The sequence below is a fragment of the Stenella coeruleoalba genome, assembly GCF_951394435.1.
Source record: "Stenella coeruleoalba genome assembly, contig: scaffold_172, whole genome shotgun sequence".
Lineage (NCBI taxonomy): Eukaryota > Metazoa > Chordata > Mammalia > Artiodactyla > Delphinidae > Stenella > Stenella coeruleoalba.
Window position 1 is genome coordinate 176,031 of NW_027646391.1, and position 22,745 is coordinate 198,775.

At 43.9% G+C, this 22,745-nt stretch overlaps 1 long non-coding RNA gene across 4 annotated transcripts in view; it reads right to left on the reverse strand.

Moving 5' to 3' along the window:
* Positions 1-648: 648 nt before the first annotated feature.
* LOC307181141 overlaps positions 649-22,745 on the reverse strand; it is a 524,725-nt gene continuing 502,628 nt past the window's right edge. For all 4 annotated transcript variants that reach the window (XR_013826000.1, XR_013826001.1, XR_013826002.1 and 1 more), the window contains 4 exons: positions 18,016-18,097; positions 13,280-13,361; positions 8,543-8,624; positions 649-729 (listed from right to left, as the gene is read on the reverse strand). This is a non-coding gene — a long non-coding RNA (uncharacterized lncRNA). The remainder of the gene's footprint in view (positions 730-8,542; positions 8,625-13,279; positions 13,362-18,015; positions 18,098-22,745) is intronic.

Sequence of the window (22,745 nt, forward strand, 5' to 3'; positions counted from 1 at the left end):
GAAAGGAGCTCAGGGACACTGTAATTCACAAACCTGCAGAGTTATAAATGACAGCTATCGTCCAAAAATATACTGACGAAAGGCTGCCAAGAGGACTTGAAAGCGGGGCAGAATTGCAGGAAACCGATTTCAGGAGGTAGACTGGAATTGCATTGAAAGCATAGGAAAAGAGGCAGAACGTCCACAATGATGCGCTTGGCCAAAAAGGGCGTATGTGTGTTTTCCTGAATATATTCAGGAAAAAACGCATACGCACTTTTTGGCCAACCAAGCAAGCTTGCAAAGGAAATCTGCACTACAATGAAGTCTCACTTCCCCCCAGTCAAAAGGGCCATCTGAAAAAAGTGTAAAATCCAGAAAGGCAGGACAGGCCATGGAGAACTGGGAGCCTTGTTATGCTGATGGGCGGGATGTAAATTGCCAACAGACACTGGGGAGAAGTGTATGGTGTTTCCTGAAACATCTAAAAAACAAAGCAACAGAGCCTAGGGCACTTCCACTTATGGTCCTATAGCTTAGGGAATTTAAAATCAAAAAGACACAGCCACCCCAAAGTTTGGAACGGCTCTGTTTACAAGAACCTCGTTTACAGTACAAGTTCAACATCGCAGAAAGTGAAAAATGGATAAAGAAGTTGTGGTATTTACTTAAAAAGCAATATCACTCAGCAATGAAATCTGTGTCATCACGCCCTTAGCAGCACAATGAGTGGATTCAGGTATGATGATTCTAACTGAAATAAGTCACACAGAAAAAGAAACATCATAAGATATCAGTAATACACGGAATGTAAACTTGGCTACACAGGAACTGAATTACAGAACAGAACAGGGTCTCAAATTTAGAAAACCAACTTATGCTTGCTTAAGGGTAAAGGTGAGTTGGGGTGCTGCATAAAACCAGAGATTGAAATGAGCACAGATAAAGTTCCTTAAGTCAAATATGGAATAGACAAGAGCTACTCCTTGCTCAACGAAATGGACTCAACACCGCATATTAAACGCCTAAGAATGTAACTGACTAGTAAGTATCTTAAAACCTATGGATTGCTATGTCTCCGAAAGAGAATCAAGCATGTGTACAGGGGCATAAACGCAGCAGTGATAGGATTGGAGAGGTTCGGTGAGCAAATGAAGACCCTTTGAAGTCATATTGCATGGTACCCATTACACGGGTCTTAACTCTCCAGGTTTAAGGTATTCTTCCTTCAGCTAAAACATGCATGTGGAACCCAAGTATGATCAACCATGTGAACGGGAGACGTGTTCAAATATGTCTCAGTTTTCCTCCCCTGGTATTCGGGTGCAACATTCCAGACGCTTTACTAACACTCTCCCCACTTGGAGAGTCAGCGCCTTTAACCTCCTGTTTGGCCCGGTTTGCAATTTCTGTGGAAGATGAACAGGAATAGCGAGAACCAATGAGAGACTAGCTGGAGGTGTCTGGACGGGCAAATTTAACTCTCATTTCCCACCAGGAAGAGGAAATAACCAAAGGCTCAGCGTGCCGTGCCGGAACCAGATTAGGGCCTGAAGCCATCCTGCGGTGTTGCGGCCAGGTCACAAGAAAGCAAGTTGAAGAAAGGAGCTCAGGGGCACTGTAATTCACAAACCTGCAGAGTTATAAATGACAGCTATCGTCCAAAAATAGACTGAAGTAAGGCTGCCAAGAGGACTTGAAAGCGGGGCAGAATTGCAGGAAACCGATTTCAGGAGGTAGACTGGAATTGCATTGAAAGCATAGGAAAAGAGGCAGAACGTCCACAATGATGCACTTGGCCAAAAAGGGCGTATGCGTTTTTTCCTGAATATATTCAGGAAAAAACGCATACGCCCTTTTTGGCCAACCAAGCAAGCTTGCAAAGGAAATCTGCACTACAATGAAGTCTCACTTCCCCCCGGTCAAAAGGGCCATCTGAAAAAAGTGTAAAATCCAGAAAGGCAGGACAGGCCATGGAGAAGTGGGAGCCTTGTTATGCTGATGGGCGGGATGTAAATTGCCAACAGACACTCGGGAGAAGTGTATGGTGTTTCCTGAAACATCTAAAAAACAAAGCAACAGAGCCTAGGGCACTGCCACTTATGGTCCTATAGCTTAGGGAAATTAAAATCAAAAAGACACAGCCACCCCAAAGTTTGGAACGGCTCTGTTTACAAGAACCTCGTTTACAGTAAAGTTCAACATCGCAGAAAGTGAAAAATGGATAAAGAAGTTGTGGTATTTACTTACAAAGCAATATCACTCAGCAATGAAATCTGTGTCATCAGGCCCTTAGCAGCACAATGAGTGGATTCAGGTATGATGATTCTAACTGAAGTAAGTCACACAGAAAAAGAAACATCATAAGATATCAGTAATACACGGAATGTAAACTTGGCTACACAGGAACTGAATTACAGAACAGAACAGGGTCTCAAATTTAGAAAACCAACTTATGCTTGCTTAAGGGTAAAGGTGAGTTGGGGTGCTGCATAAAACCAGAGATTGAAATGAGCACAGATAAAGTTCCTTAAGTCAAATATGGATAGACAAGAGCTACTCCTTGCTCAACGAAATGGACTCAACACCGCATATTAAACGCCTAAGAATGTACCTGACTAGTAAGTATCTTAAAACCTATGGATTGCTATGTCTCCGAAAGAGAATCAAGCATGTGTACAGGGGCATAAACGCAGCAGTGATAGGATTGGAGAGGTTCGGTGAGCAAATGAAGACCCTTTGAAGTCATATTGCATGGTACCCATTACACGGGTCTTAACTCTCCAGGTTTAAGGTATTCTTCCTTCAGCTAAAACATGCATGTGGAACCCAAGTATGATCAACCATGTGAACGGGAGACGTGTTCAAATATGTCTCAGTTTTCCTCCCCTGGTACTCGGGTGCAACATTCCAGACGCTTTACTAACACTCTCCACACTTGGAGAGTCAGCGCCTTTAACCTCCTGTTTGACCCAGTTTGCAATTTCTGCGGAAGATGAACAGGAATAGCAAGAACCAATGAGAGACTAGCTGGAGATGTCTGGACGGGCAAATTTAACTCTCATTTCCCACCAGGAAAAGGAAATAACCAAAGGCTCAGCGTGCCGTGCCGGAACCAGATTAGGGCCTGAAGCCATCCTGCGGTGTTGGGGCCAGGTCACAAGAAAGCAAGTTGAAGAAAGGAGCTCAGGGGCACTGTAATTCACAAACCTGCAGAGTTATAAATGACAGCTATCGTCCAAAAATACACTGAAGTAAGGCTGCCAAGAGGACTTGAAAGCGGGGCAGAATTGCAGGAAACCGATTTCAGGAGGTAGACTGGAATTGCATTGAAAGCATAGGAAAAGAGGCAGAACGTCCACAATGATGCACTTGGCCAAAAAGGGCGTATGCGTTTTTTCCTGAATATATTCAGGAAAAAACGCATACGCCCTTTTTGGCCAACCAAGCAAGCTTGCAAAGGAAATCTGCACTACAATGAAGTCTCACTTCCCCCCGGTCAAAAGGGCCATCTGAAAAAACTGTAAAATCCAGAAAGGCAGGACAGGCCATGGAGAACTGGGAGCCTTGTTATGCTGATGGGCGGGATGTAAATTGCCAACAACCACTCGGGAGAAGTGTATGGTGTTTCCTGAAACATCTAAAAAACAAAGCAACAGAACCTAGGGCACTTCCACTTATGGTCCTATAGCTTAGGGAAATTAAAATCAAAAAGACACAGCCACCCCAAAGTTTGGGACGCCTCTGTTTACAAGAACCTCGTTTACACTACAAGTTCAACATCGCAGAAAGTGAAAAATGGATAAAGAAGTTGTGGTATTTACTTACAAAGCAATATCACTCAGCAATGAAATCTGTGTCATCAGGCCCTTAGCAGCACAATGAGTGGATTCAGGTATGATGATTCTAACTGAAATAAGTCACACAGAAAAAGAAACATCATAAGATATCAGTAATACACGGAATGTAAACTTGGCTACACAGGAACTGAATTACAGAACAGAACAGGGTCTCAAATTTAGAAAACCAACTTATTCTTGCTTAAGGGTAAAGGTGAGTTGGGGTGCTGCATAAAACCAGAGATTGAAATGAGCACAGATAAAGTTCCTTAAGCCAAATATGGAATAGACAAGAGCTACTCCTTGCTCATCGAAATGGACTCAACACCCCATATTAAACGCCTAAGAATGTACCTGACTAGTAAGTATCTTAAAACCTATGGATTGCTATGTCTCCGAAAGAGAATCAAGCATGTGTACAGGGGCATAAACGCAGCAGTGATAGGATTGGAGAGGTTCGGTGAGCAAGTGAAGACCCTTTGAAGTCATATTGCATGGTACCCATTCCACGGGTTTCAACTACCCAGGTTTAAGGTATTCTTCCTTCAGCTAAAACATGCATGTGGAACCTAGAGTATGATCAACCATGTGATCGGGAGACGTGTTCAAATATGTCTCAGTTTTCCTCCCCTGGTACTCGGGTGCAACATTCCAGACGCTTTACTAACACTCTCCCCACTTGGAGAGTCAGTCCCTTTAACCTCCTGTTTGGCCCAGTTTGCAATTTCTGCGGAAGATGAACAGGAATAGCGAGAACCAATGAGAGGCTAGCTGGAGGTGTCTGGACGGGCAAATTTAACTCTCATTTCCCACCAGGAAGAGGAATTAACCAAAGGCTCAGCATGCCGGGCCGGAACCAGATTAGGGCCTGAAGCCATCCTGCGGTGTTGCGGCCAGGTCACAAGAAAGCGAGTTGAAGAAAGGAGCTCAGGGGCACTGTAATTCACAAACCTGCAGAGTTATAAATGACAGCTATCGTCCAAAAATAGACTGAAGTAAGGCTGCCAAGAGGACTTGAAAGCGGGGCAGAATTGCAGGAAACCGATTTCAGGAGGTAGACTGGAATTGCATTGAAAGCATAGGAAAAGAGGCAGAACGTCCACAATGATGCACTTGGCCAAAAAGGGCGTATGCGTTTTTTCCTGAATATATTCAGGAAAAAACGCATACGCCCTTTTTGGCCAACCAAGCAAGCTTGCAAAGGAAATCTGCACTACAATGAAGTCTCACTTCCCCCCGGTCAAAAGGGCCATCTGAAAAAAGTGTAAAATCCAGAAAGGCTGGACAGGCCATGGAGAACTGGGAGCCTTGTTATGCTGATGGGCGGGATGTAAATTGCCAACAGACACTCAGGAGAAGTGTATGGTGTTTCCTGAAACATCTAAAAAACAAAGCAACAGAGCCTAGGGCAGTTCCACTTATGGTCCTATAGCTTAGGGAAATTAAAATCAAAAAGACACAGCCACCCCAAAGTTTGGAACGGCTCTGTTTACAAGAACCTCGTTTACAGTACAAGTTCAACATCGCAGAAAGTGAAAAATGGATAAAGAACTTGTGGTACTTACGTACAATGCAGTATCACTCAGCAATGAAATCTATGTCATCAGGCCCGTAGCAGCATAATGAGTAGATTCAGGTACGATGATTCTAACTGAAATAAGTCACACAGAAAAAGAAACATCATAAGATATCAGTAATACACGGAATGTAAACTTGGCTACACAGGAACTGAATTCCAAAACGGAACAGGTTCTCAAATTTAGAAAACCAACTTATGCTTGCTTAAGGGGAAAGGTGAGTTGGGTTGCTGCATAAAACCAGAGATTGAAATGAGCAGAGATAAAGTTCCTTAAGCCAAATATGGAATAGACAAGAGCTACTCCTTGCTCAACGAAATGGACTCAACACCCCATATTAAACGCCTAAGAATGTAACTGACTAGTAAGTATCTTAAAACCTATGGATTGCTATGTCTCCGAAAGAGAATCAAGCATGTGTACCGGGGCATAAACGCAGCAGTGATAGGATTGGAGAGGTTCGGTGAGCAAATGAAGACCCTTTGAAGTCATATTGCATGGTACCCATTACACGGGTCTTAACTCTCCAGGTTTAAGGTATTCTTCCTTCAGCTAAAACCTGCATGTGGAACCCAGAGTATGATCAACCGTGTGAACGGGAGACGTGTTCAAATATGTCTCAGTTTTCCTCCCTTGGTACTCGGGTGCAACACTCCAGACGCTTTACTAACACTCTCCCGACATGGAGAGTCAGCGCCTTTAACCTCCTATTTGGCCCAGTTTTCAATTTCTGCGGAAGGTGAACAGGAATAGCGAGAACCAATGAGAGACTAGCTGGAGGTGTCTGGACGGGCAAATTTAACTCTCATTTCCCACCAGGAAGAGGAAATAACCAAAGGCTCAGCGTGCCGTGCCGGAACCAGATTAGGGCCTGAAGCCATCCTGCGGTGTTGCGGCCAGGTCACAAGAAAGCGAGTTGAAGAAAGGAGCTCAGGGGCACTGTAATTCACAAACCTGCAGAGTTATAAATGACAGCTATCGTCCAAAAATAGACTGAAGTAAGGCTGCCAAGAGGACTTGAAAGCGGGGCAGAATTGCAGGAAACCGATTTCAGGAGGTAGACTGGAATTGCATTGAAAGCATAGGAAAAGAGGCAGAACGTCCACAATGATGCACTTGGCCAAAAAGGGCGTATGCGTTTTTTCCTGAATATATTCAGGAAAAAACGCATACGCCCTTTTTGGCCAACCAAGCAAGCTTGCAAAGGAAATCTGCACTACAATGAAGTCTCACTTCCCCCCGGTCAAAAGGGCCATCTGAAAAAAGTGTAAAATCCAGAAAGGCAGGACAGGCCATGGAGAACTGGGAGCCTTGTTATGCTGATGGGCGGGATGTAAATTGCCAACAACCACTGGGGAGAAGTGTATGGTGTTTCCTGAAACATCTAAAAAACAAAGCAACAGAGCCTAGGGCACTGCCACTTATGGTCCTATAGCTTAGGGAAATTAAAGTCAAAAAGACACAGCCACCCAAAAGTTTGGGACGCCTCTGTTTACAAAAACCTCGTTTACAGTACAAGTTCAACATCGCAGAAAGTGAAAAATGGATAAAGAACTTGTGGTACTTACGTACAATGCAGTATCACTCAGCAATGAAATCTATGTCATCAGGCCCGTAGCAGCATAATGAGTGGATTCAGGTACGATGATTCTAACTGAAATAAGTCACACAGAAAAAGAAACATCATAAGATATCACTAATACACGGAATGTAAACTTGGCTACACAGGAACTGCATTCCAAAACAGAACAGGGTCTCAAATTTAGAAAACCAACTTATGCTTGCTTAAGGGTAAAGGTGAGTTGGGGTGCTGCATAAAACCAGAGATTGAAATGAGCACAGATAAAGTTCCTTAAGCCAAATATGGAATAGACAAGAGCTACTCCTTGCTCAACGAAATGGACTCAACACCCCATATTAAACGCCTAAGAATGTACCTGACTAGTAAGTATCTTAAAACCTATGGATTGCTATGTCTCCAAAAGAGAATCAAGCGTGTGTACAGGGGCATAAACGCAGCAGTGATAGGATTGGAGAGGTTCGGTGAGCAAATGAAGACCCTTTGAAGTCATATTGCATGGTACCCATTACACGGGTCTGAACTCTCCAGGTTTAAGTTATTCTTCCTTCAGCTAAAACATGCATGTGGAACCCAAGTATGATCAACCATGTGAACGGGAGACGTGTTCAAATATGTCTCAGTTTTCATACCCTGGTACTCGGGTGCAACATTCCAGATGCTTTACTAACACTCTCCCCACTTGGAGAGTCAGCGCCTTTAACCTCCTGTTTGGCCCAGTTTGCAATTTCTGCGGAAGATGAACAGGAATAGCGAGAACCAATGAGAGACTAGCTGGAGGTGTCTGGACGGGCAAATTTAACTCTCATTTCCCACCAGGAAGAGGAAATAACCAAAGGCTCAGCGTGCCGTACTGGAACCAGATTAGGGCCTGAAGGCATACTGCGGTGTTGCGGCCAACTCAAAAGAAAGCGAGTTGAAGAAAGGAGCTCAGGGACACTGTAATTCACAAACCTGCAGAGTTATAAATGACAGCTATCGTCCAAAAATATACTGACGAAAGGCTGCCAAGAGGACTTGAAAGCGGGGCAGAATTGCAGGAAACCGATTTCAGGAGGTAGACTGGAATTGCATTGAAAGCATAGGAAAAGAGGCAGAACGTCCACAATGATGCGCTTGGCCAAAAAGGGCGTATGTGTGTTTTCCTGAATATATTCAGGAAAAAACGCATACGCACTTTTTGGCCAACCAAGCAAGCTTGCAAAGGAAATCTGCACTACAATGAAGTCTCACTTCCCCCCAGTCAAAAGGGCCATCTGAAAAAAGTGTAAAATCCAGAAAGGCAGGACAGGCCATGGAGAACTGGGAGCCTTGTTATGCTGATGGGCGGGATGTAAATTGCCAACAGACACTGGGGAGAAGTGTATGGTGTTTCCTGAAACATCTAAAAAACAAAGCAACAGAGCCTAGGGCACTTCCACTTATGGTCCTATAGCTTAGGGAATTTAAAATCAAAAAGACACAGCCACCCCAAAGTTTGGAACGGCTCTGTTTACAAGAACCTCGTTTACAGTACAAGTTCAACATCGCAGAAAGTGAAAAATGGATAAAGAAGTTGTGGTATTTACTTAAAAAGCAATATCACTCAGCAATGAAATCTGTGTCATCACGCCCTTAGCAGCACAATGAGTGGATTCAGGTATGATGATTCTAACTGAAATAAGTCACACAGAAAAAGAAACATCATAAGATATCAGTAATACACGGAATGTAAACTTGGCTACACAGGAACTGAATTACAGAACAGAACAGGGTCTCAAATTTAGAAAACCAACTTATGCTTGCTTAAGGGTAAAGGTGAGTTGGGGTGCTGCATAAAACCAGAGATTGAAATGAGCACAGATAAAGTTCCTTAAGTCAAATATGGAATAGACAAGAGCTACTCCTTGCTCAACGAAATGGACTCAACACCGCATATTAAACGCCTAAGAATGTAACTGACTAGTAAGTATCTTAAAACCTATGGATTGCTATGTCTCCGAAAGAGAATCAAGCATGTGTACAGGGGCATAAACGCAGCAGTGATAGGATTGGAGAGGTTCGGTGAGCAAATGAAGACCCTTTGAAGTCATATTGCATGGTACCCATTACACGGGTCTTAACTCTCCAGGTTTAAGGTATTCTTCCTTCAGCTAAAACATGCATGTGGAACCCAAGTATGATCAACCATGTGAACGGGAGACGTGTTCAAATATGTCTCAGTTTTCCTCCCCTGGTATTCGGGTGCAACATTCCAGACGCTTTACTAACACTCTCCCCACTTGGAGAGTCAGCGCCTTTAACCTCCTGTTTGGCCCGGTTTGCAATTTCTGTGGAAGATGAACAGGAATAGCGAGAACCAATGAGAGACTAGCTGGAGGTGTCTGGACGGGCAAATTTAACTCTCATTTCCCACCAGGAAGAGGAAATAACCAAAGGCTCAGCGTGCCGTGCCGGAACCAGATTAGGGCCTGAAGCCATCCTGCGGTGTTGCGGCCAGGTCACAAGAAAGCAAGTTGAAGAAAGGAGCTCAGGGGCACTGTAATTCACAAACCTGCAGAGTTATAAATGACAGCTATCGTCCAAAAATAGACTGAAGTAAGGCTGCCAAGAGGACTTGAAAGCGGGGCAGAATTGCAGGAAACCGATTTCAGGAGGTAGACTGGAATTGCATTGAAAGCATACGAAAAGAGGCAGAACGTCCACAATGATGCACTTGGCCAAAAAGGGCGTATGCGTTTTTTCCTGAATATATTCAGGAAAAAACGCATACGCCCTTTTTGGCCAACCAAGCAAGCTTGCAAAGGAAATCTGCACTACAATGAAGTCTCACTTCCCCCCGGTCAAAAGGGCCATCTGAAAAAAGTGTAAAATCCAGAAAGGCAGGACAGGCCATGGAGAAGTGGGAGCCTTGTTATGCTGATGGGCGGGATGTAAATTGCCAACAGACACTCGGGAGAAGTGTATGGTGTTTCCTGAAACATCTAAAAAACAAAGCAACAGAGCCTAGGGCACTGCCACTTATGGTCCTATAGCTTAGGGAAATTAAAATCAAAAAGACACAGCCACCCCAAAGTTTGGAACGGCTCTGTTTACAAGAACCTCGTTTACGGTAAAGTTCAACATCGCAGAAAGTGAAAAATGGATAAAGAAGTTGTGGTATTTACTTACAAAGCAATATCACTCAGCAATGAAATCTGTGTCATCAGGCCCTTAGCAGCACAATGAGTGGATTCAGGTATGATGATTCTAACTGAAATAAGTCACACAGAAAAAGAAACATCATAAGATATCAGTAATACACGGAATGTAAACTTGGCTACACAGGAACTGAATTACAGAACAGAACAGGGTCTCAAATTTAGAAAACCAACTTATTCTTGCTTAAGGGTAAAGGTGAGTTGGGGTGCTGCATAAAACCAGAGATTGAAATGAGCACAGATAAAGTTCCTTAAACCAAATATGGAATAGACAAGAGCTACTACTTGCTCAACGAAATGGACTCAACACCGCATATTAAACGCCTAAGAATGTACCTGACTAGTAAGTATCTTAAAACCTATGGATTGCTATGTCTCCGAAAGAGAATCAAGCATGTGTACAGGGGCATAAACGCAGCAGTGATAGGATTGGAGAGGTTCGGTGAGCAAATGAAGACCCTTTGAAGTCATATTGCATGGTACCCATTCCACGGGTTTCAACTACCCAGGTTTAAGGTATTCTTCCTTCAGCTAAAACATGCATGTGGAACCTAGAGTATGATCAACCATGTGATCGGGAGACGTGTTCAAATATGTCTCAGTTTTCCTCCCCTGGTACTCGGGTGCAACATTCCAGACGCTTTACTAACACTCTCCCCACTTGGAGAGTCAGCGCCTTTAACCTCCTGTTTGGCCCAGTTTGCAATTTCTGCGGAAGATGAACAGGAATAGCGAGAACCAATGAGAGGCTAGCTGGAGGTGTCTGGACGGGCAAATTTAACTCTCATTTCCCACCAGGAAGAGGAATTAACCAAAGGCTCAGCATGCCGGGCCGGAACCAGATTAGGGCCTGAAGCCATCCTGCGGTGTTGCGGCCAGGTCACAAGAAAGCGAGTTGAAGAAAGGAGCTCAGGGGCACTGTAATTCACAAACCTGCAGAGTTATAAATGACAGCTATCGTCCAAAAATAGACTGAAGTAAGGCTGCCAAGAGGACTTGAAAGCGGGGCAGAATTGCAGGAAACCGATTTCAGGAGGTAGACTGGAATTCCATTGAAAGCATAGGAAAAGAGGCAGAACGTCCACAATGATGCACTTGGCCAAAAAGGGCGTATGCGTTTTTTCCTGAATATATTCAGGAAAAAACGCATACGCCCTTTTTGGCCAACCAAGCAAGCTTGCAAAGGAAATCTGCACTACAATGAAGTCTCACTTCCCCCCGGTCAAAAGGGCCATCTGAAAAAAGTGTAAAATCAAGAAAGGCAGGACAGGCCATGGAGAAGTGGGAGCCTTGTTATGCTGATGGGCGGGATGTAAATTGCCAACAGACACTCGGGAGAAGTGTATGGTGTTTCCTGAAACATCTAAAAAACAAAGCAACAGAACCTAGGGCACTTCCACTTATGGTCCTATAGCTTAGGGAAATTAAAATCAAAAAGACACAGCCACCCCAAAGTTTGGAACGGCTCTGTTTACAAGAACCTCGTTTACAGTACAAGTTCAACATCGCAGAAAGTGAAAAATGGATAAAGAACTTGTGGTACTTACGTACAATGCAGTATCACTCAGCAATGAAATCTATGTCATCAGGCCCGTAGCAGCATAATGAGTGGATTCAGGTACGATGATTCTAACTGAAATAAGTCACACAGAAAAAGAAACATCATAAGATATCACTAATACACGGAATGTAAACTTGGCTACACAGGAACTGCATTCCAAAACAGAACAGGGTCTCAAATTTAGAAAACCAACTTATGCTTGCTTAAGGGGAAAGGTGAGTTGGGGTGCTGCATAAAACCAGAGATTGAAATGAGCACAGATAAAGTTCCTTAAGCCAAATATGGAATAGACAAGAGCTACTCCTTGCTCAACGAAATGGACTCAACACCCCATATTAAACGCCTAAGAATGTACCTGACTAGTAAGTATCTTAAAACCTATGGATTGCTATGTCTCCAAAAGAGAATCAAGCGTGTGTACAGGGGCATAAACGCAGCAGTGATAGGATTGGAGAGGTTCGGTGAACAAATGAAGACCCTTTGAAGTCATATTGCATGGTACCCATTACACGGGTCTGAACTCTCCAGGTTTAAGTTATTCTTCCTTCAGCTAAAACATGCATGTGGAACCCAAGTATGATCAACCATGTGAACGGGAGACGTGTTCAAATATGTCTCAGTTTTCATACCCTGGTACTCGGGTGCAACATTCCAGATGCTTTACTAACACTCTCCCCACTTGGAGAGTCAGCGCCTTTAACCTCCTGTTTGGCCCAGTTTGCAATTTCTGCGGAAGATGAACAGGAATAGCGAGAACCAATGAGAGACTAGCTGGAGGTGTCTGGACGGGCAAATTTAACTCTCATTTCCCACCAGGAAGAGGAAATAACCAAAGGCTCAGCGTGCCGTACTGGAACCAGATTAGGGCCTGAAGGCATACTGCGGTGTTGCGGCCAACTCAAAAGAAAGCGAGTTGAAGAAAGGAGCTCAGGGGCACTGTAATTCACAAACCTGCAGAGTTATAAATGACAGCTATCGTCCAAAAATATACTGACGAAAGGCTGCCAAGAGGACTTGAAAGCGGGGCAGAATTGCAGGAAACCGATTTCAGGAGGTAGACTGGAATTGCATTGAAAGCATAGGAAAAGAGGCAGAACGTCCACAATGATGCGCTTGGCCAAAAAGGGCGTATGTGTGTTTTCCTGAATATATTCAGGAAAAAACGCATACGCACTTTTTGGCCAACCAAGCAAGCTTGCAAAGGAAATCTGCACTACAATGAAGTCTCACTTCCCCCCAGTCAAAAGGGCCATCTGAAAAAAGTGTAAAATCCAGAAAGGCAGGACAGGCCATGGAGAACTGGGAGCCTTGTTATGCTGATGGGCGGGATGTAAATTGCCAACAGACACTGGGGAGAAGTGTATGGTGTTTCCTGAAACATCTAAAAAACAAAGCAACAGAGCCTAGGGCACTTCCACTTATGGTCCTATAGCTTAGGGAATTTAAAATCAAAAAGACACAGCCACCCCAAAGTTTGGAACGGCTGTGTTTACAAGAACCTCGTTTACAGTACAAGTTCAACATCGCAGAAAGTGAAAAATGGATAAAGAAATTGTGGTATTTACTTAAAAAGCAATATCACTCAGCAATGAAATCTGTGTCATCACGCCCTTAGCAGCACAATGAGTGGATTCAGGTATGATGATTCTAACTGAAATAAGTCACACAGAAAAAGAAACATCATAAGATATCAGTAATACACGGAATGTAAACTTGGCTACACAGGAACTGAATTACAGAACAGAACAGGGTCTCAAATTTAGAAAACCAACTTATGCTTGCTTAAGGGTAAAGGTGAGTTGGGGTGCTGCATAAAACCAGAGATTGAAATGAGCACAGATAAAGTTCCTTAAGTCAAATATGGAATAGACAAGAGCTACTCCTTGCTCAACGAAATGGACTCAACACCGCATATTAAACGCCTAAGAATGTAACTGACTAGTAAGTATCTTAAAACCTATGGATTGCTATGTCTCCGAAAGAGAATCAAGCATGTGTACAGGGGCATAAACGCAGCAGTGATAGGATTGGAGAGGTTCGGTGAGCAAATGAAGACCCTTTGAAGTCATATTGCATGGTACCCATTACACGGGTCTTAACTCTCCAGGTTTAAGGTATTCTTCCTTCAGCTAAAACATGCATGTGGAACCCAAGTATGATCAACCATGTGAACGGGAGACGTGTTCAAATATGTCTCAGTTTTCCTCCCCTGGTATTCGGGTGCAACATTCCAGACGCTTTACTAACACTCTCCCCACTTGGAGAGTCAGCGCCTTTAACCTCCTGTTTGGCCCGGTTTGCAATTTCTGTGGAAGATGAACAGGAATAGCGAGAACCAATGAGAGACTAGCTGGAGGTGTCTGGACGGGCAAATTTAACTCTCATTTCCCACCAGGAAGAGGAAATAACCAAAGGCTCAGCGTGCCGTGCCGGAACCAGATTAGGGCCTGAAGCCATCCTGCGGTGTTGCGGCCAGGTCACAAGAAAGCAAGTTGAAGAAAGGAGCTCAGGGGCACTGTAATTCACAAACCTGCAGAGTTATAAATGACAGCTATCGTCCAAAAATAGACTGAAGTAAGGCTGCCAAGAGGACTTGAAAGCGGGGCAGAATTGCAGGAAACCGATTTCAGGAGGTAGACTGGAATTGCATTGAAAGCATAGGAAAAGAGGCAGAACGTCCACAATGATGCACTTGGCCAAAAAGGGCGTATGCGTTTTTTCCTGAATATATTCAGGAAAAAACGCATACGCCCTTTTTGGCCAACCAAGCAAGCTTGCAAAGGAAATCTGCACTACAATGAAGTCTCACTTCCCCCCGGTCAAAAGGGCCATCTGAAAAAAGTGTAAAATCCAGAAAGGCAGGACAGGCCATGGAGAAGTGGGAGCCTTGTTATGCTGATGGGCGGGATGTAAATTGCCAACAGACACTCGGGAGAAGTGTATGGTGTTTCCTGAAACATCTAAAAAACAAAGCAACAGAGCCTAGGGCACTGCCACTTATGGTCCTATAGCTTAGGGAAATTAAAATCAAAAAGACACAGCCACCCCAAAGTTTGGAACGGCTCTGTTTACAAGAACCTCGTTTACAGTAAAGTTCAACATCGCAGAAAGTGAAAAATGGATAAAGAAGTTGTGGTATTTACTTACAAAGCAATATCACTCAGCAATGAAATCTGTGTCATCAGGCCCTTAGCAGCACAATGAGTGGATTCAGGTATGATGATTCTAACTGAAGTAAGTCACACAGAAAAAGAAACATCATAAGATATCAGTAATACACGGAATGTAAACTTGGCTACACAGGAACTGAATTACAGAACAGAACAGGGTCTCAAATTTAGAAAACCAACTTATGCTTGCTTAAGGGTAAAGGTGAGTTGGGGTGCTGCATAAAACCAGAGATTGAAATGAGCACAGATAAAGTTCCTTAAGTCAAATATGGATAGACAAGAGCTACTCCTTGCTCAACGAAATGGACTCAACACCGCATATTAAACGCCTAAGAATGTACCTGACTAGTAAGTATCTTAAAACCTATGGATTGCTATGTCTCCGAAAGAGAATCAAGCATGTGTACAGGGGCATAAACGCAGCAGTGATAGGATTGGAGAGGTTCGGTGAGCAAATGAAGACCCTTTGAAGTCATATTGCATGGTACCCATTCCACGGGTTTCAACTACCCAGGTTTAAGGTATTCTTCCTTCAGCTAAAACATGCATGTGGAACCTAGAGTATGATCAACCATGTGATCGGGAGACGTGTTCAAATATGTCTCAGTTTTCCTCCCCTGGTACTCGGGTGCAACATTCCAGACGCTTTACTAACACTCTCCCCACTTGGAGAGTCAGCGCCTTTAACCTCCTGTTTGGCCCAGTTTGCAATTTCTGCGGAAGATGAACAGGAATAGCGAGAACCAATGAGAGGCTAGCTGGAGGTGTCTGGACGGGCAAATTTAACTCTCATTTCCCACCAGGAAGAGGAATTAACCAAAGGCTCAGCATGCCGGGCCGGAACCAGATTAGGGCCTGAAGCCATCCTGCGGTGTTGCGGCCAGGTCACAAGAAAGCGAGTTGAAGAAAGGAGCTCAGGGGCACTGTAATTCACAAACCTGCAGAGTTATAAATGACAGCTATCGTCCAAAAATAGACTGAAGTAAGGCTGCCAAGAGGACTTGAAAGCGGGGCAGAATTGCAGGAAACCGATTTCAGGAGGTAGACTGGAATTCCATTGAAAGCATAGGAAAAGAGGCAGAACGTCCACAATGATGCACTTGGCCAAAAAGGGCGTATGCGTTTTTTCCTGAATATATTCAGGAAAAAACGCATACGCCCTTTTTGGCCAACCAAGCAAGCTTGCAAAGGAAATCTGCACTACAATGAAGTCTCACTTCCCCCCGGTCAAAAGGGCCATCTGAAAAAAGTGTAAAATCAAGAAAGGCAGGACAGGCCATGGAGAAGTGGGAGCCTTGTTATGCTGATGGGCGGGATGTAAATTGCCAACAGACACTCGGGAGAAGTGTATGGTGTTTCCTGAAACATCTAAAAAACAAAGCAACAGAACCTAGGGCACTTCCACTTATGGTCCTATAGCTTAGGGAAATTAAAATCAAAAAGACACAGCCACCCCAAAGTTTGGAACGGCTCTGTTTACAAGAACCTCGTTTACAGTACAAGTTCAACATCGCAGAAAGTGAAAAATGGATAAAGAACTTGTGGTACTTACGTACAATGCAGTATCACTCAGCAATGAAATCTATGTCATCAGGCCCGTAGCAGCATAATGAGTGGATTCAGGTACGATGATTCTAACTGAAATAAGTCACACAGAAAAAGAAACATCATAAGATATCACTAATACACGGAATGTAAACTTGGCTACACAGGAACTGCATTCCAAAACAGAACAGGGTCTCAAATTTAGAAAACCAACTTATGCTTGCTTAAGGGGAAAGGTGAGTTGGGGTGCTGCATAAAACCAGAGATTGAAATGAGCACAGATAAAGTTCCTTAAGCCAAATATGGAATAGACAAGAGCTACTCCTTGCTCAACGAAATGGACTCAACACCCCATATTAAACGCCTAAGAATGTACCTGACTAGTAAGTATCTTAAAACCTATGGATTGCTATGTCTCCAAAAGAGAATCAAGCGTGTGTACAGGGGCATAAACGCAGCAGTGATAGGATTGGAGAGGTTCGGTGAGCAAATGAAGACCCTTTGAAGTCATATTGCATGGTACCCATTACACGGGTCTGAACTCTCCAGGTTTAAGTTATTCTTCCTTCAGCTAAAACATGCATGTGGAACCCAAGTATGATCAACCATGTGAACGGGAGACGTGTTCAAATATGTCTCAGTTTTCATACCCTGGTACTCGGGTGCAACATTCCAGATGCTTTACTAACACTCTCCCCACTTGGAGAGTCAGCGCCTTTAACCTCCTGTTTGGCCCAGTTTGCAATTTCTGCGGAAGATGAACAGGAATAGCGAGAACCAATGAGAGACTAGCTGGAGGTGTCTGGACGGGCAAATTTAACTCTCATTTCCCACCAGGAAGAGGAAATAACCAAAGGCTCAGCGTGCCGTACTGGAACCAGATTAGGGCCTGAAGGCATACTGCGGTGTTGCGGCCAACTCAAAAGAAAGCGAGTTGAAGAAAGGAGCTCAGGGGCACTGTAATTCACAAACCTGCAGAGTTATAAATGACAGCTATCGTCCAAAAATATACTGACGAAAGGCTGCCAAGAGGACTTGAAAGCGGGGCAGAATTGCAGGAAACCGATTTCAGGAGGTAGACTGGAATTGCATTGAAAGCATAGGAAAAGAGGCAGAACGTCCACAATGATGCGCTTGGCCAAAAAGGGCGTATGTGTGTTTTCCTGAATATATTCAGGAAAAAACGCATACGCACTTTTTGGCCAACCAAGCAAGCTTGCAAAGGAAATCTGCACTACAATGAAGTCTCACTTCCCCCCAGTCAAAAGGGCCATCTGAAAAAAGTGTAAAATCCAGAAAGGCAGGACAGGCCATGGAGAACTGGGAGCCTTGTTATGCTGATGGGCGGGATGTAAATTGCCAACAGACACTGGGGAGAAGTGTATGGTGTTTCCTGAAACATCTAAAAAACAAAGCAACAGAGCCTAGGGCACTTCCACTTATGGTCCTATAGCTTAGGGAATTTAAAATCAAAAAGACACAGCCACCCCAAAGTTTGGAACGGCTCTGTTTACAAGAACCTCGTTTACAGTACAAGTTCAACATCGCAGAAAGTGAAAAATGGATAAAGAAGTTGTGGTATTTACTTAAAAAGCAATATCACTCAGCAATGAAATCTGTGTCATCACGCCCTTAGCAGCACAATGAGTGGATTCAGGTATGATGATTCTAACTGAAATAAGTCACACAGAAAAAGAAACATCATAAGATATCAGTAATACACGGAATGTAAACTTGGCTACACAGGAACTGAATTACAGAACAGAACAGTGTCTCAAATTTAGAAAACCAACTTATGCTTGCTTAAGGGTAAAGGTGAGTTGGGGTGCTGCATAAAACCAGAGATTGAAATGAGCACAGATAAAGTTCCTTAAGTCAAATATGGAATAGACAAGAGCTACTCCTTGCTCAACGAAGTGGACTCAACACCGCATATTAAACGCCTAAGAATGTACCTGACTAGTAAGTATCTTAAAACCTATGGATTGCTATGTCTCCGAAAGAGAATCAAGCATGTGTACAGGGGCATAAACGCAGCAGTGATAGGATTGGAGAGGTTCGGTGAGCAAATGAAGACCCTTTGAAGTCATATTGCATGGTACCCATTACACGGGTCTTAACTCTCCAGGTTTAAGGTATTCTTCCTTCAGCTAAAACATGCATGTGGAACGCAAGTATGATCAACCATGTGAACGGGAGACGTGTTCAAATATGTCTCAGTTTTCCTCCCCTGGTACTCGGGTGCAACATTCCAGACGCTTTACTAACACTCTCCCCACTTGGAGAGTCAGCGCCTTTAACCTCCTGTTTGGCCCAGTTTGCAATTTCTGCGGAAGATGAACAGGAATAGCGAGAACCAATGAGAGACTAGCTGGAGGTGTCTGGACGGGCAAATTTAACTCTCATTTCCCACCAGGAAGAGGAAATAACCAAAGGCTCAGCGTGCCGTGCCGGAACCAGATTAGGGCCTGAAGCCATCCTGCGGTGTTGCGGCCAGGTCACAAGAAAGCAAGTTGAAGAAAGGAGCTCAGGGGCACTGTAATTCACAAACCTGCAGAGTTATAAATGACAGCTATCGTCCAAAAATAGACTGAAGTAAGGCTGCCAAGAGGACTTGAAAGCGGGGCAGAATTGCAGGAAACCGATTTCAGGAGGTAGACTGGAATTGCATTGAAAGCATAGGAAAAGAGGCAGAACGTCCACAATGATGCACTTGGCCAAAAAGGGCGTATGCGTTTTTTCCTGAATATATTCAGGAAAAAACGCATACGCCCTTTTTGGCCAACCAAGCAAGCTTGCAAAGGAAATCTGCACTACAATGAAGTCTCACTTCCCCCCGGTCAAAAGGGCCATCTGAAAAAAGTGTAAAATCCAGAAAGGCAGGACAGGCCATGGAGAAGTGGGAGCCTTGTTATGCTGATGGGCGGGATGTAAATTGCCAACAGACACTCGGGAGAAGTGTATGGTGTTTCCTGAAACATCTAAAAAACAAAGCAACAGAGCCTAGGGCACTGCCACTTATGGTCCTATAGCTTAGGGAAATTAAAATCAAAAAGACACAGCCACCCCAAAGTTTGGAACGGCTCTGTTTACAAGAACCTCGTTTACAGTAAAGTTCAACATCGCAGAAAGTGAAAAATGGATAAAGAAGTTGTGGTATTTACTTACAAAGCAATATCACTCAGCAATGAAATCTGTGTCATCAGGCCCTTAGCAGCACAATGAGTGGATTCAGGTATGATGATTCTAACTGAAGTAAGTCACACAGAAAAAGAAACATCATAAGATATCAGTAATACACGGAATGTAAACTTGGCTACACAGGAACTGAATTACAGAACAGAACAGGGTCTCAAATTTAGAAAACCAACTTATGCTTGCTTAAGGGTAAAGGTGAGTTGGGGTGCTGCATAAAACCAGAGATTGAAATGAGCACAGATAAAGTTCCTTAAGTCAAATATGGATAGACAAGAGCTACTCCTTGCTCAACGAAATGGACTCAACACCGCATATTAAACGCCTAAGAATGTACCTGACTAGTAAGTATCTTAAAACCTATGGATTGCTATGTCTCCGAAAGAGAATCAAGCATGTGTACAGGGGCATAAACGCAGCAGTGATAGGATTGGAGAGGTTCGGTGAGCAAATGAAGACCCTTTGAAGTCATATTGCATGGTACCCATTACACGGGTCTTAACTCTCCAGGTTTAAGGTATTCTTCCTTCAGCTAAAACATGCATGTGGAACCCAAGTATGATCAACCATGTGAACGGGAGACGTGTTCAAATATGTCTCAGTTTTCCTCCCCTGGTACTCGGGTGCAACATTCCAGACGCTTTACTAACACTCTCCACACTTGGAGAGTCAGCGCATTTAACCTCCTGTTTGACCCAGTTTGCAATTTCTGCGGAAGATGAACAGGAATAGCGAGAACCAATGAGAGACTAGCTGGAGATGTCTGGACGGGCAAATTTAACTCTCATTTCCCACCAGGAAGAGGAAATAACCAAAGGCTCAGCGTGCCGTGCCAGAACCAGATTAGGGCCTGAAGCCATCCTGCGGTGTTGGGGCCAGGTCACAAGAAAGCGAGTTGAAGAAAGGAGCTCAGGGGCACTGTAATTCACAAACCTGCAGAGTTATAAATGACAGCTATCGTCCAAAAATAGACTGAAGTAAGGCTGCCAAGAGGACTTGAAAGCGGGGCAGAATTGCAGGAAACCGATTTCAGGAGGTAGACTGGAATTGCATTGAAAGCATAGGAAAAGAGGCAGAACGTCCACAATGATGCACTTGGCCAAAAAGGGCGTATGCGTTTTTTCCTGAATATATTCAGGAAAAAACGCATACGCCCTTTTTGGCCAACCAAGCAAGCTTGCAAAGGAAATCTGCACTACAATGAAGTCTCACTTCCCCCCGGTCAAAAGGGCCATCTGAAAAAACTGTAAAATCCAGAAAGGCAGGACAGGCCATGGAGAACTGGGAGCCTTGTTATGCTGATGGGCGGGATGTAAATTGCCAACAACCACTCGGGAGAAGTGTATGGTGTTTCCTGAAACATCTAAAAAACAAAGCAACAGAACCTAGGGCACTTCCACTTATGGTCCTATAGCTTAGGGAAATTAAAATCAAAAAGACACAGCCACCCCAAAGTTTGGGACGCCTCTGTTTACAAGAACCTCGTTTACACTACAAGTTCAACATCGCAGAAAGTGAAAAATGGATAAAGAAGTTGTGGTATTTACTTACAAAGCAATATCACTCAGCAATGAAATCTGTGTCATCAGGCCCTTAGCAGCACAATGAGTGGATTCAGGTATGATGATTCTAACTGAAATAAGTCACACAGAAAAAGAAACATCATAAGATATCAGTAATACACGGAATGTAAACTTGGCTACACAGGAACTGAATTACAGAACAGAACAGGGTCTCAAATTTAGAAAACCAACTTATTCTTGCTTAAGGGTAAAGGTGAGTTGGGGTGCTGCATAAAACCAGAGATTGAAATGAGCACAGATAAAGTTCCTTAAGCCAAATATGGAATAGACAAGAGCTACTCCTTGCTCATCGAAATGGACTCAACACCCCATATTAAACGCCTAAGAATGTACCTGACTAGTAAGTATCTTAAAACCTATGGATTGCTATGTCTCCGAAAGAGAATCAAGCATGTGTACAGGGGCATAAACGCAGCAGTGATAGGATTGGAGAGGTTCGGTGAGCAAGTGAAGACCCTTTGAAGTCATATTGCATGGTACCCATTCCACGGGTTTCAACTACCCAGGTTTAAGGTATTCTTCCTTCAGCTAAAACATGCATGTGGAACCTAGAGTATGATCAACCATGTGATCGGGAGACGTGTTCAAATATGTCTCAGTTTTCCTCCCCTGGTACTCGGGTGCAACATTCCAGACGCTTTACTAACACTCTCCCCACTTGGAGAGTCAGTCCCTTTAACCTCCTGTTTGGCCCAGTTTGCAATTTCTGCGGAAGATGAACAGGAATAGCGAGAACCAATGAGAGGCTAGCTGGAGGTGTCTGGACGGGCAAATTTAACTCTCATTTCCCACCAGGAAGAGGAATTAACCAAAGGCTCAGCATGCCGGGCCGGAACCAGATTAGGGCCTGAAGCCATCCTGCGTTGTTGCGGCCAGGTCACAAGAAAGCGAGTTGAAGAAAGGAGCTCAGGGGCACTGTAATTCACAAACCTGCAGAGTTATAAATGACAGCTATCGTCCAAAAATAGACTGAAGTAAGGCTGCCAAGAGGACTTGAAAGCGGGGCAGAATTGCAGGAAACCGATTTCAGGAGGTAGACTGGAATTGCATTGAAAGCATAGGAAAAGAGGCAGAACGTCCACAATGATGCACTTGGCCAAAAAGGGCGTATGCGTTTTTTCCTGAATATATTCAGGAAAAAACGCATACGCCCTTTTTGGCCAACCAAGCAAGCTTGCAAAGGAAATCTGCACTACAATGAAGTCTCACTTCCCCCCGGTCAAAAGGGCCATCTGAAAAAAGTGTAAAATCCAGAAAGGCAGGACAGGCCATGGAGAACTGGGAGCCTTGTTATGCTGATGGGCGGGATGTAAATTGCCAACAGACACTCGGGAGAAGTGTATGGTGTTTCCTGAAACATCTAAAAAACAAAGCAACAGAGCCTAGGGCACTGCCACTTATGGTCCTATAGCTTAGGGAAATTAAACTCAAAAAGACACAGCCACCCCAAAGTTTGGGACGCCTCTGTTTACAAGAACCTCGTTTACAGTACAAGTTCAACATCGCAGAAAGTGAAAAATGGATAAAGAAGTTGTGGT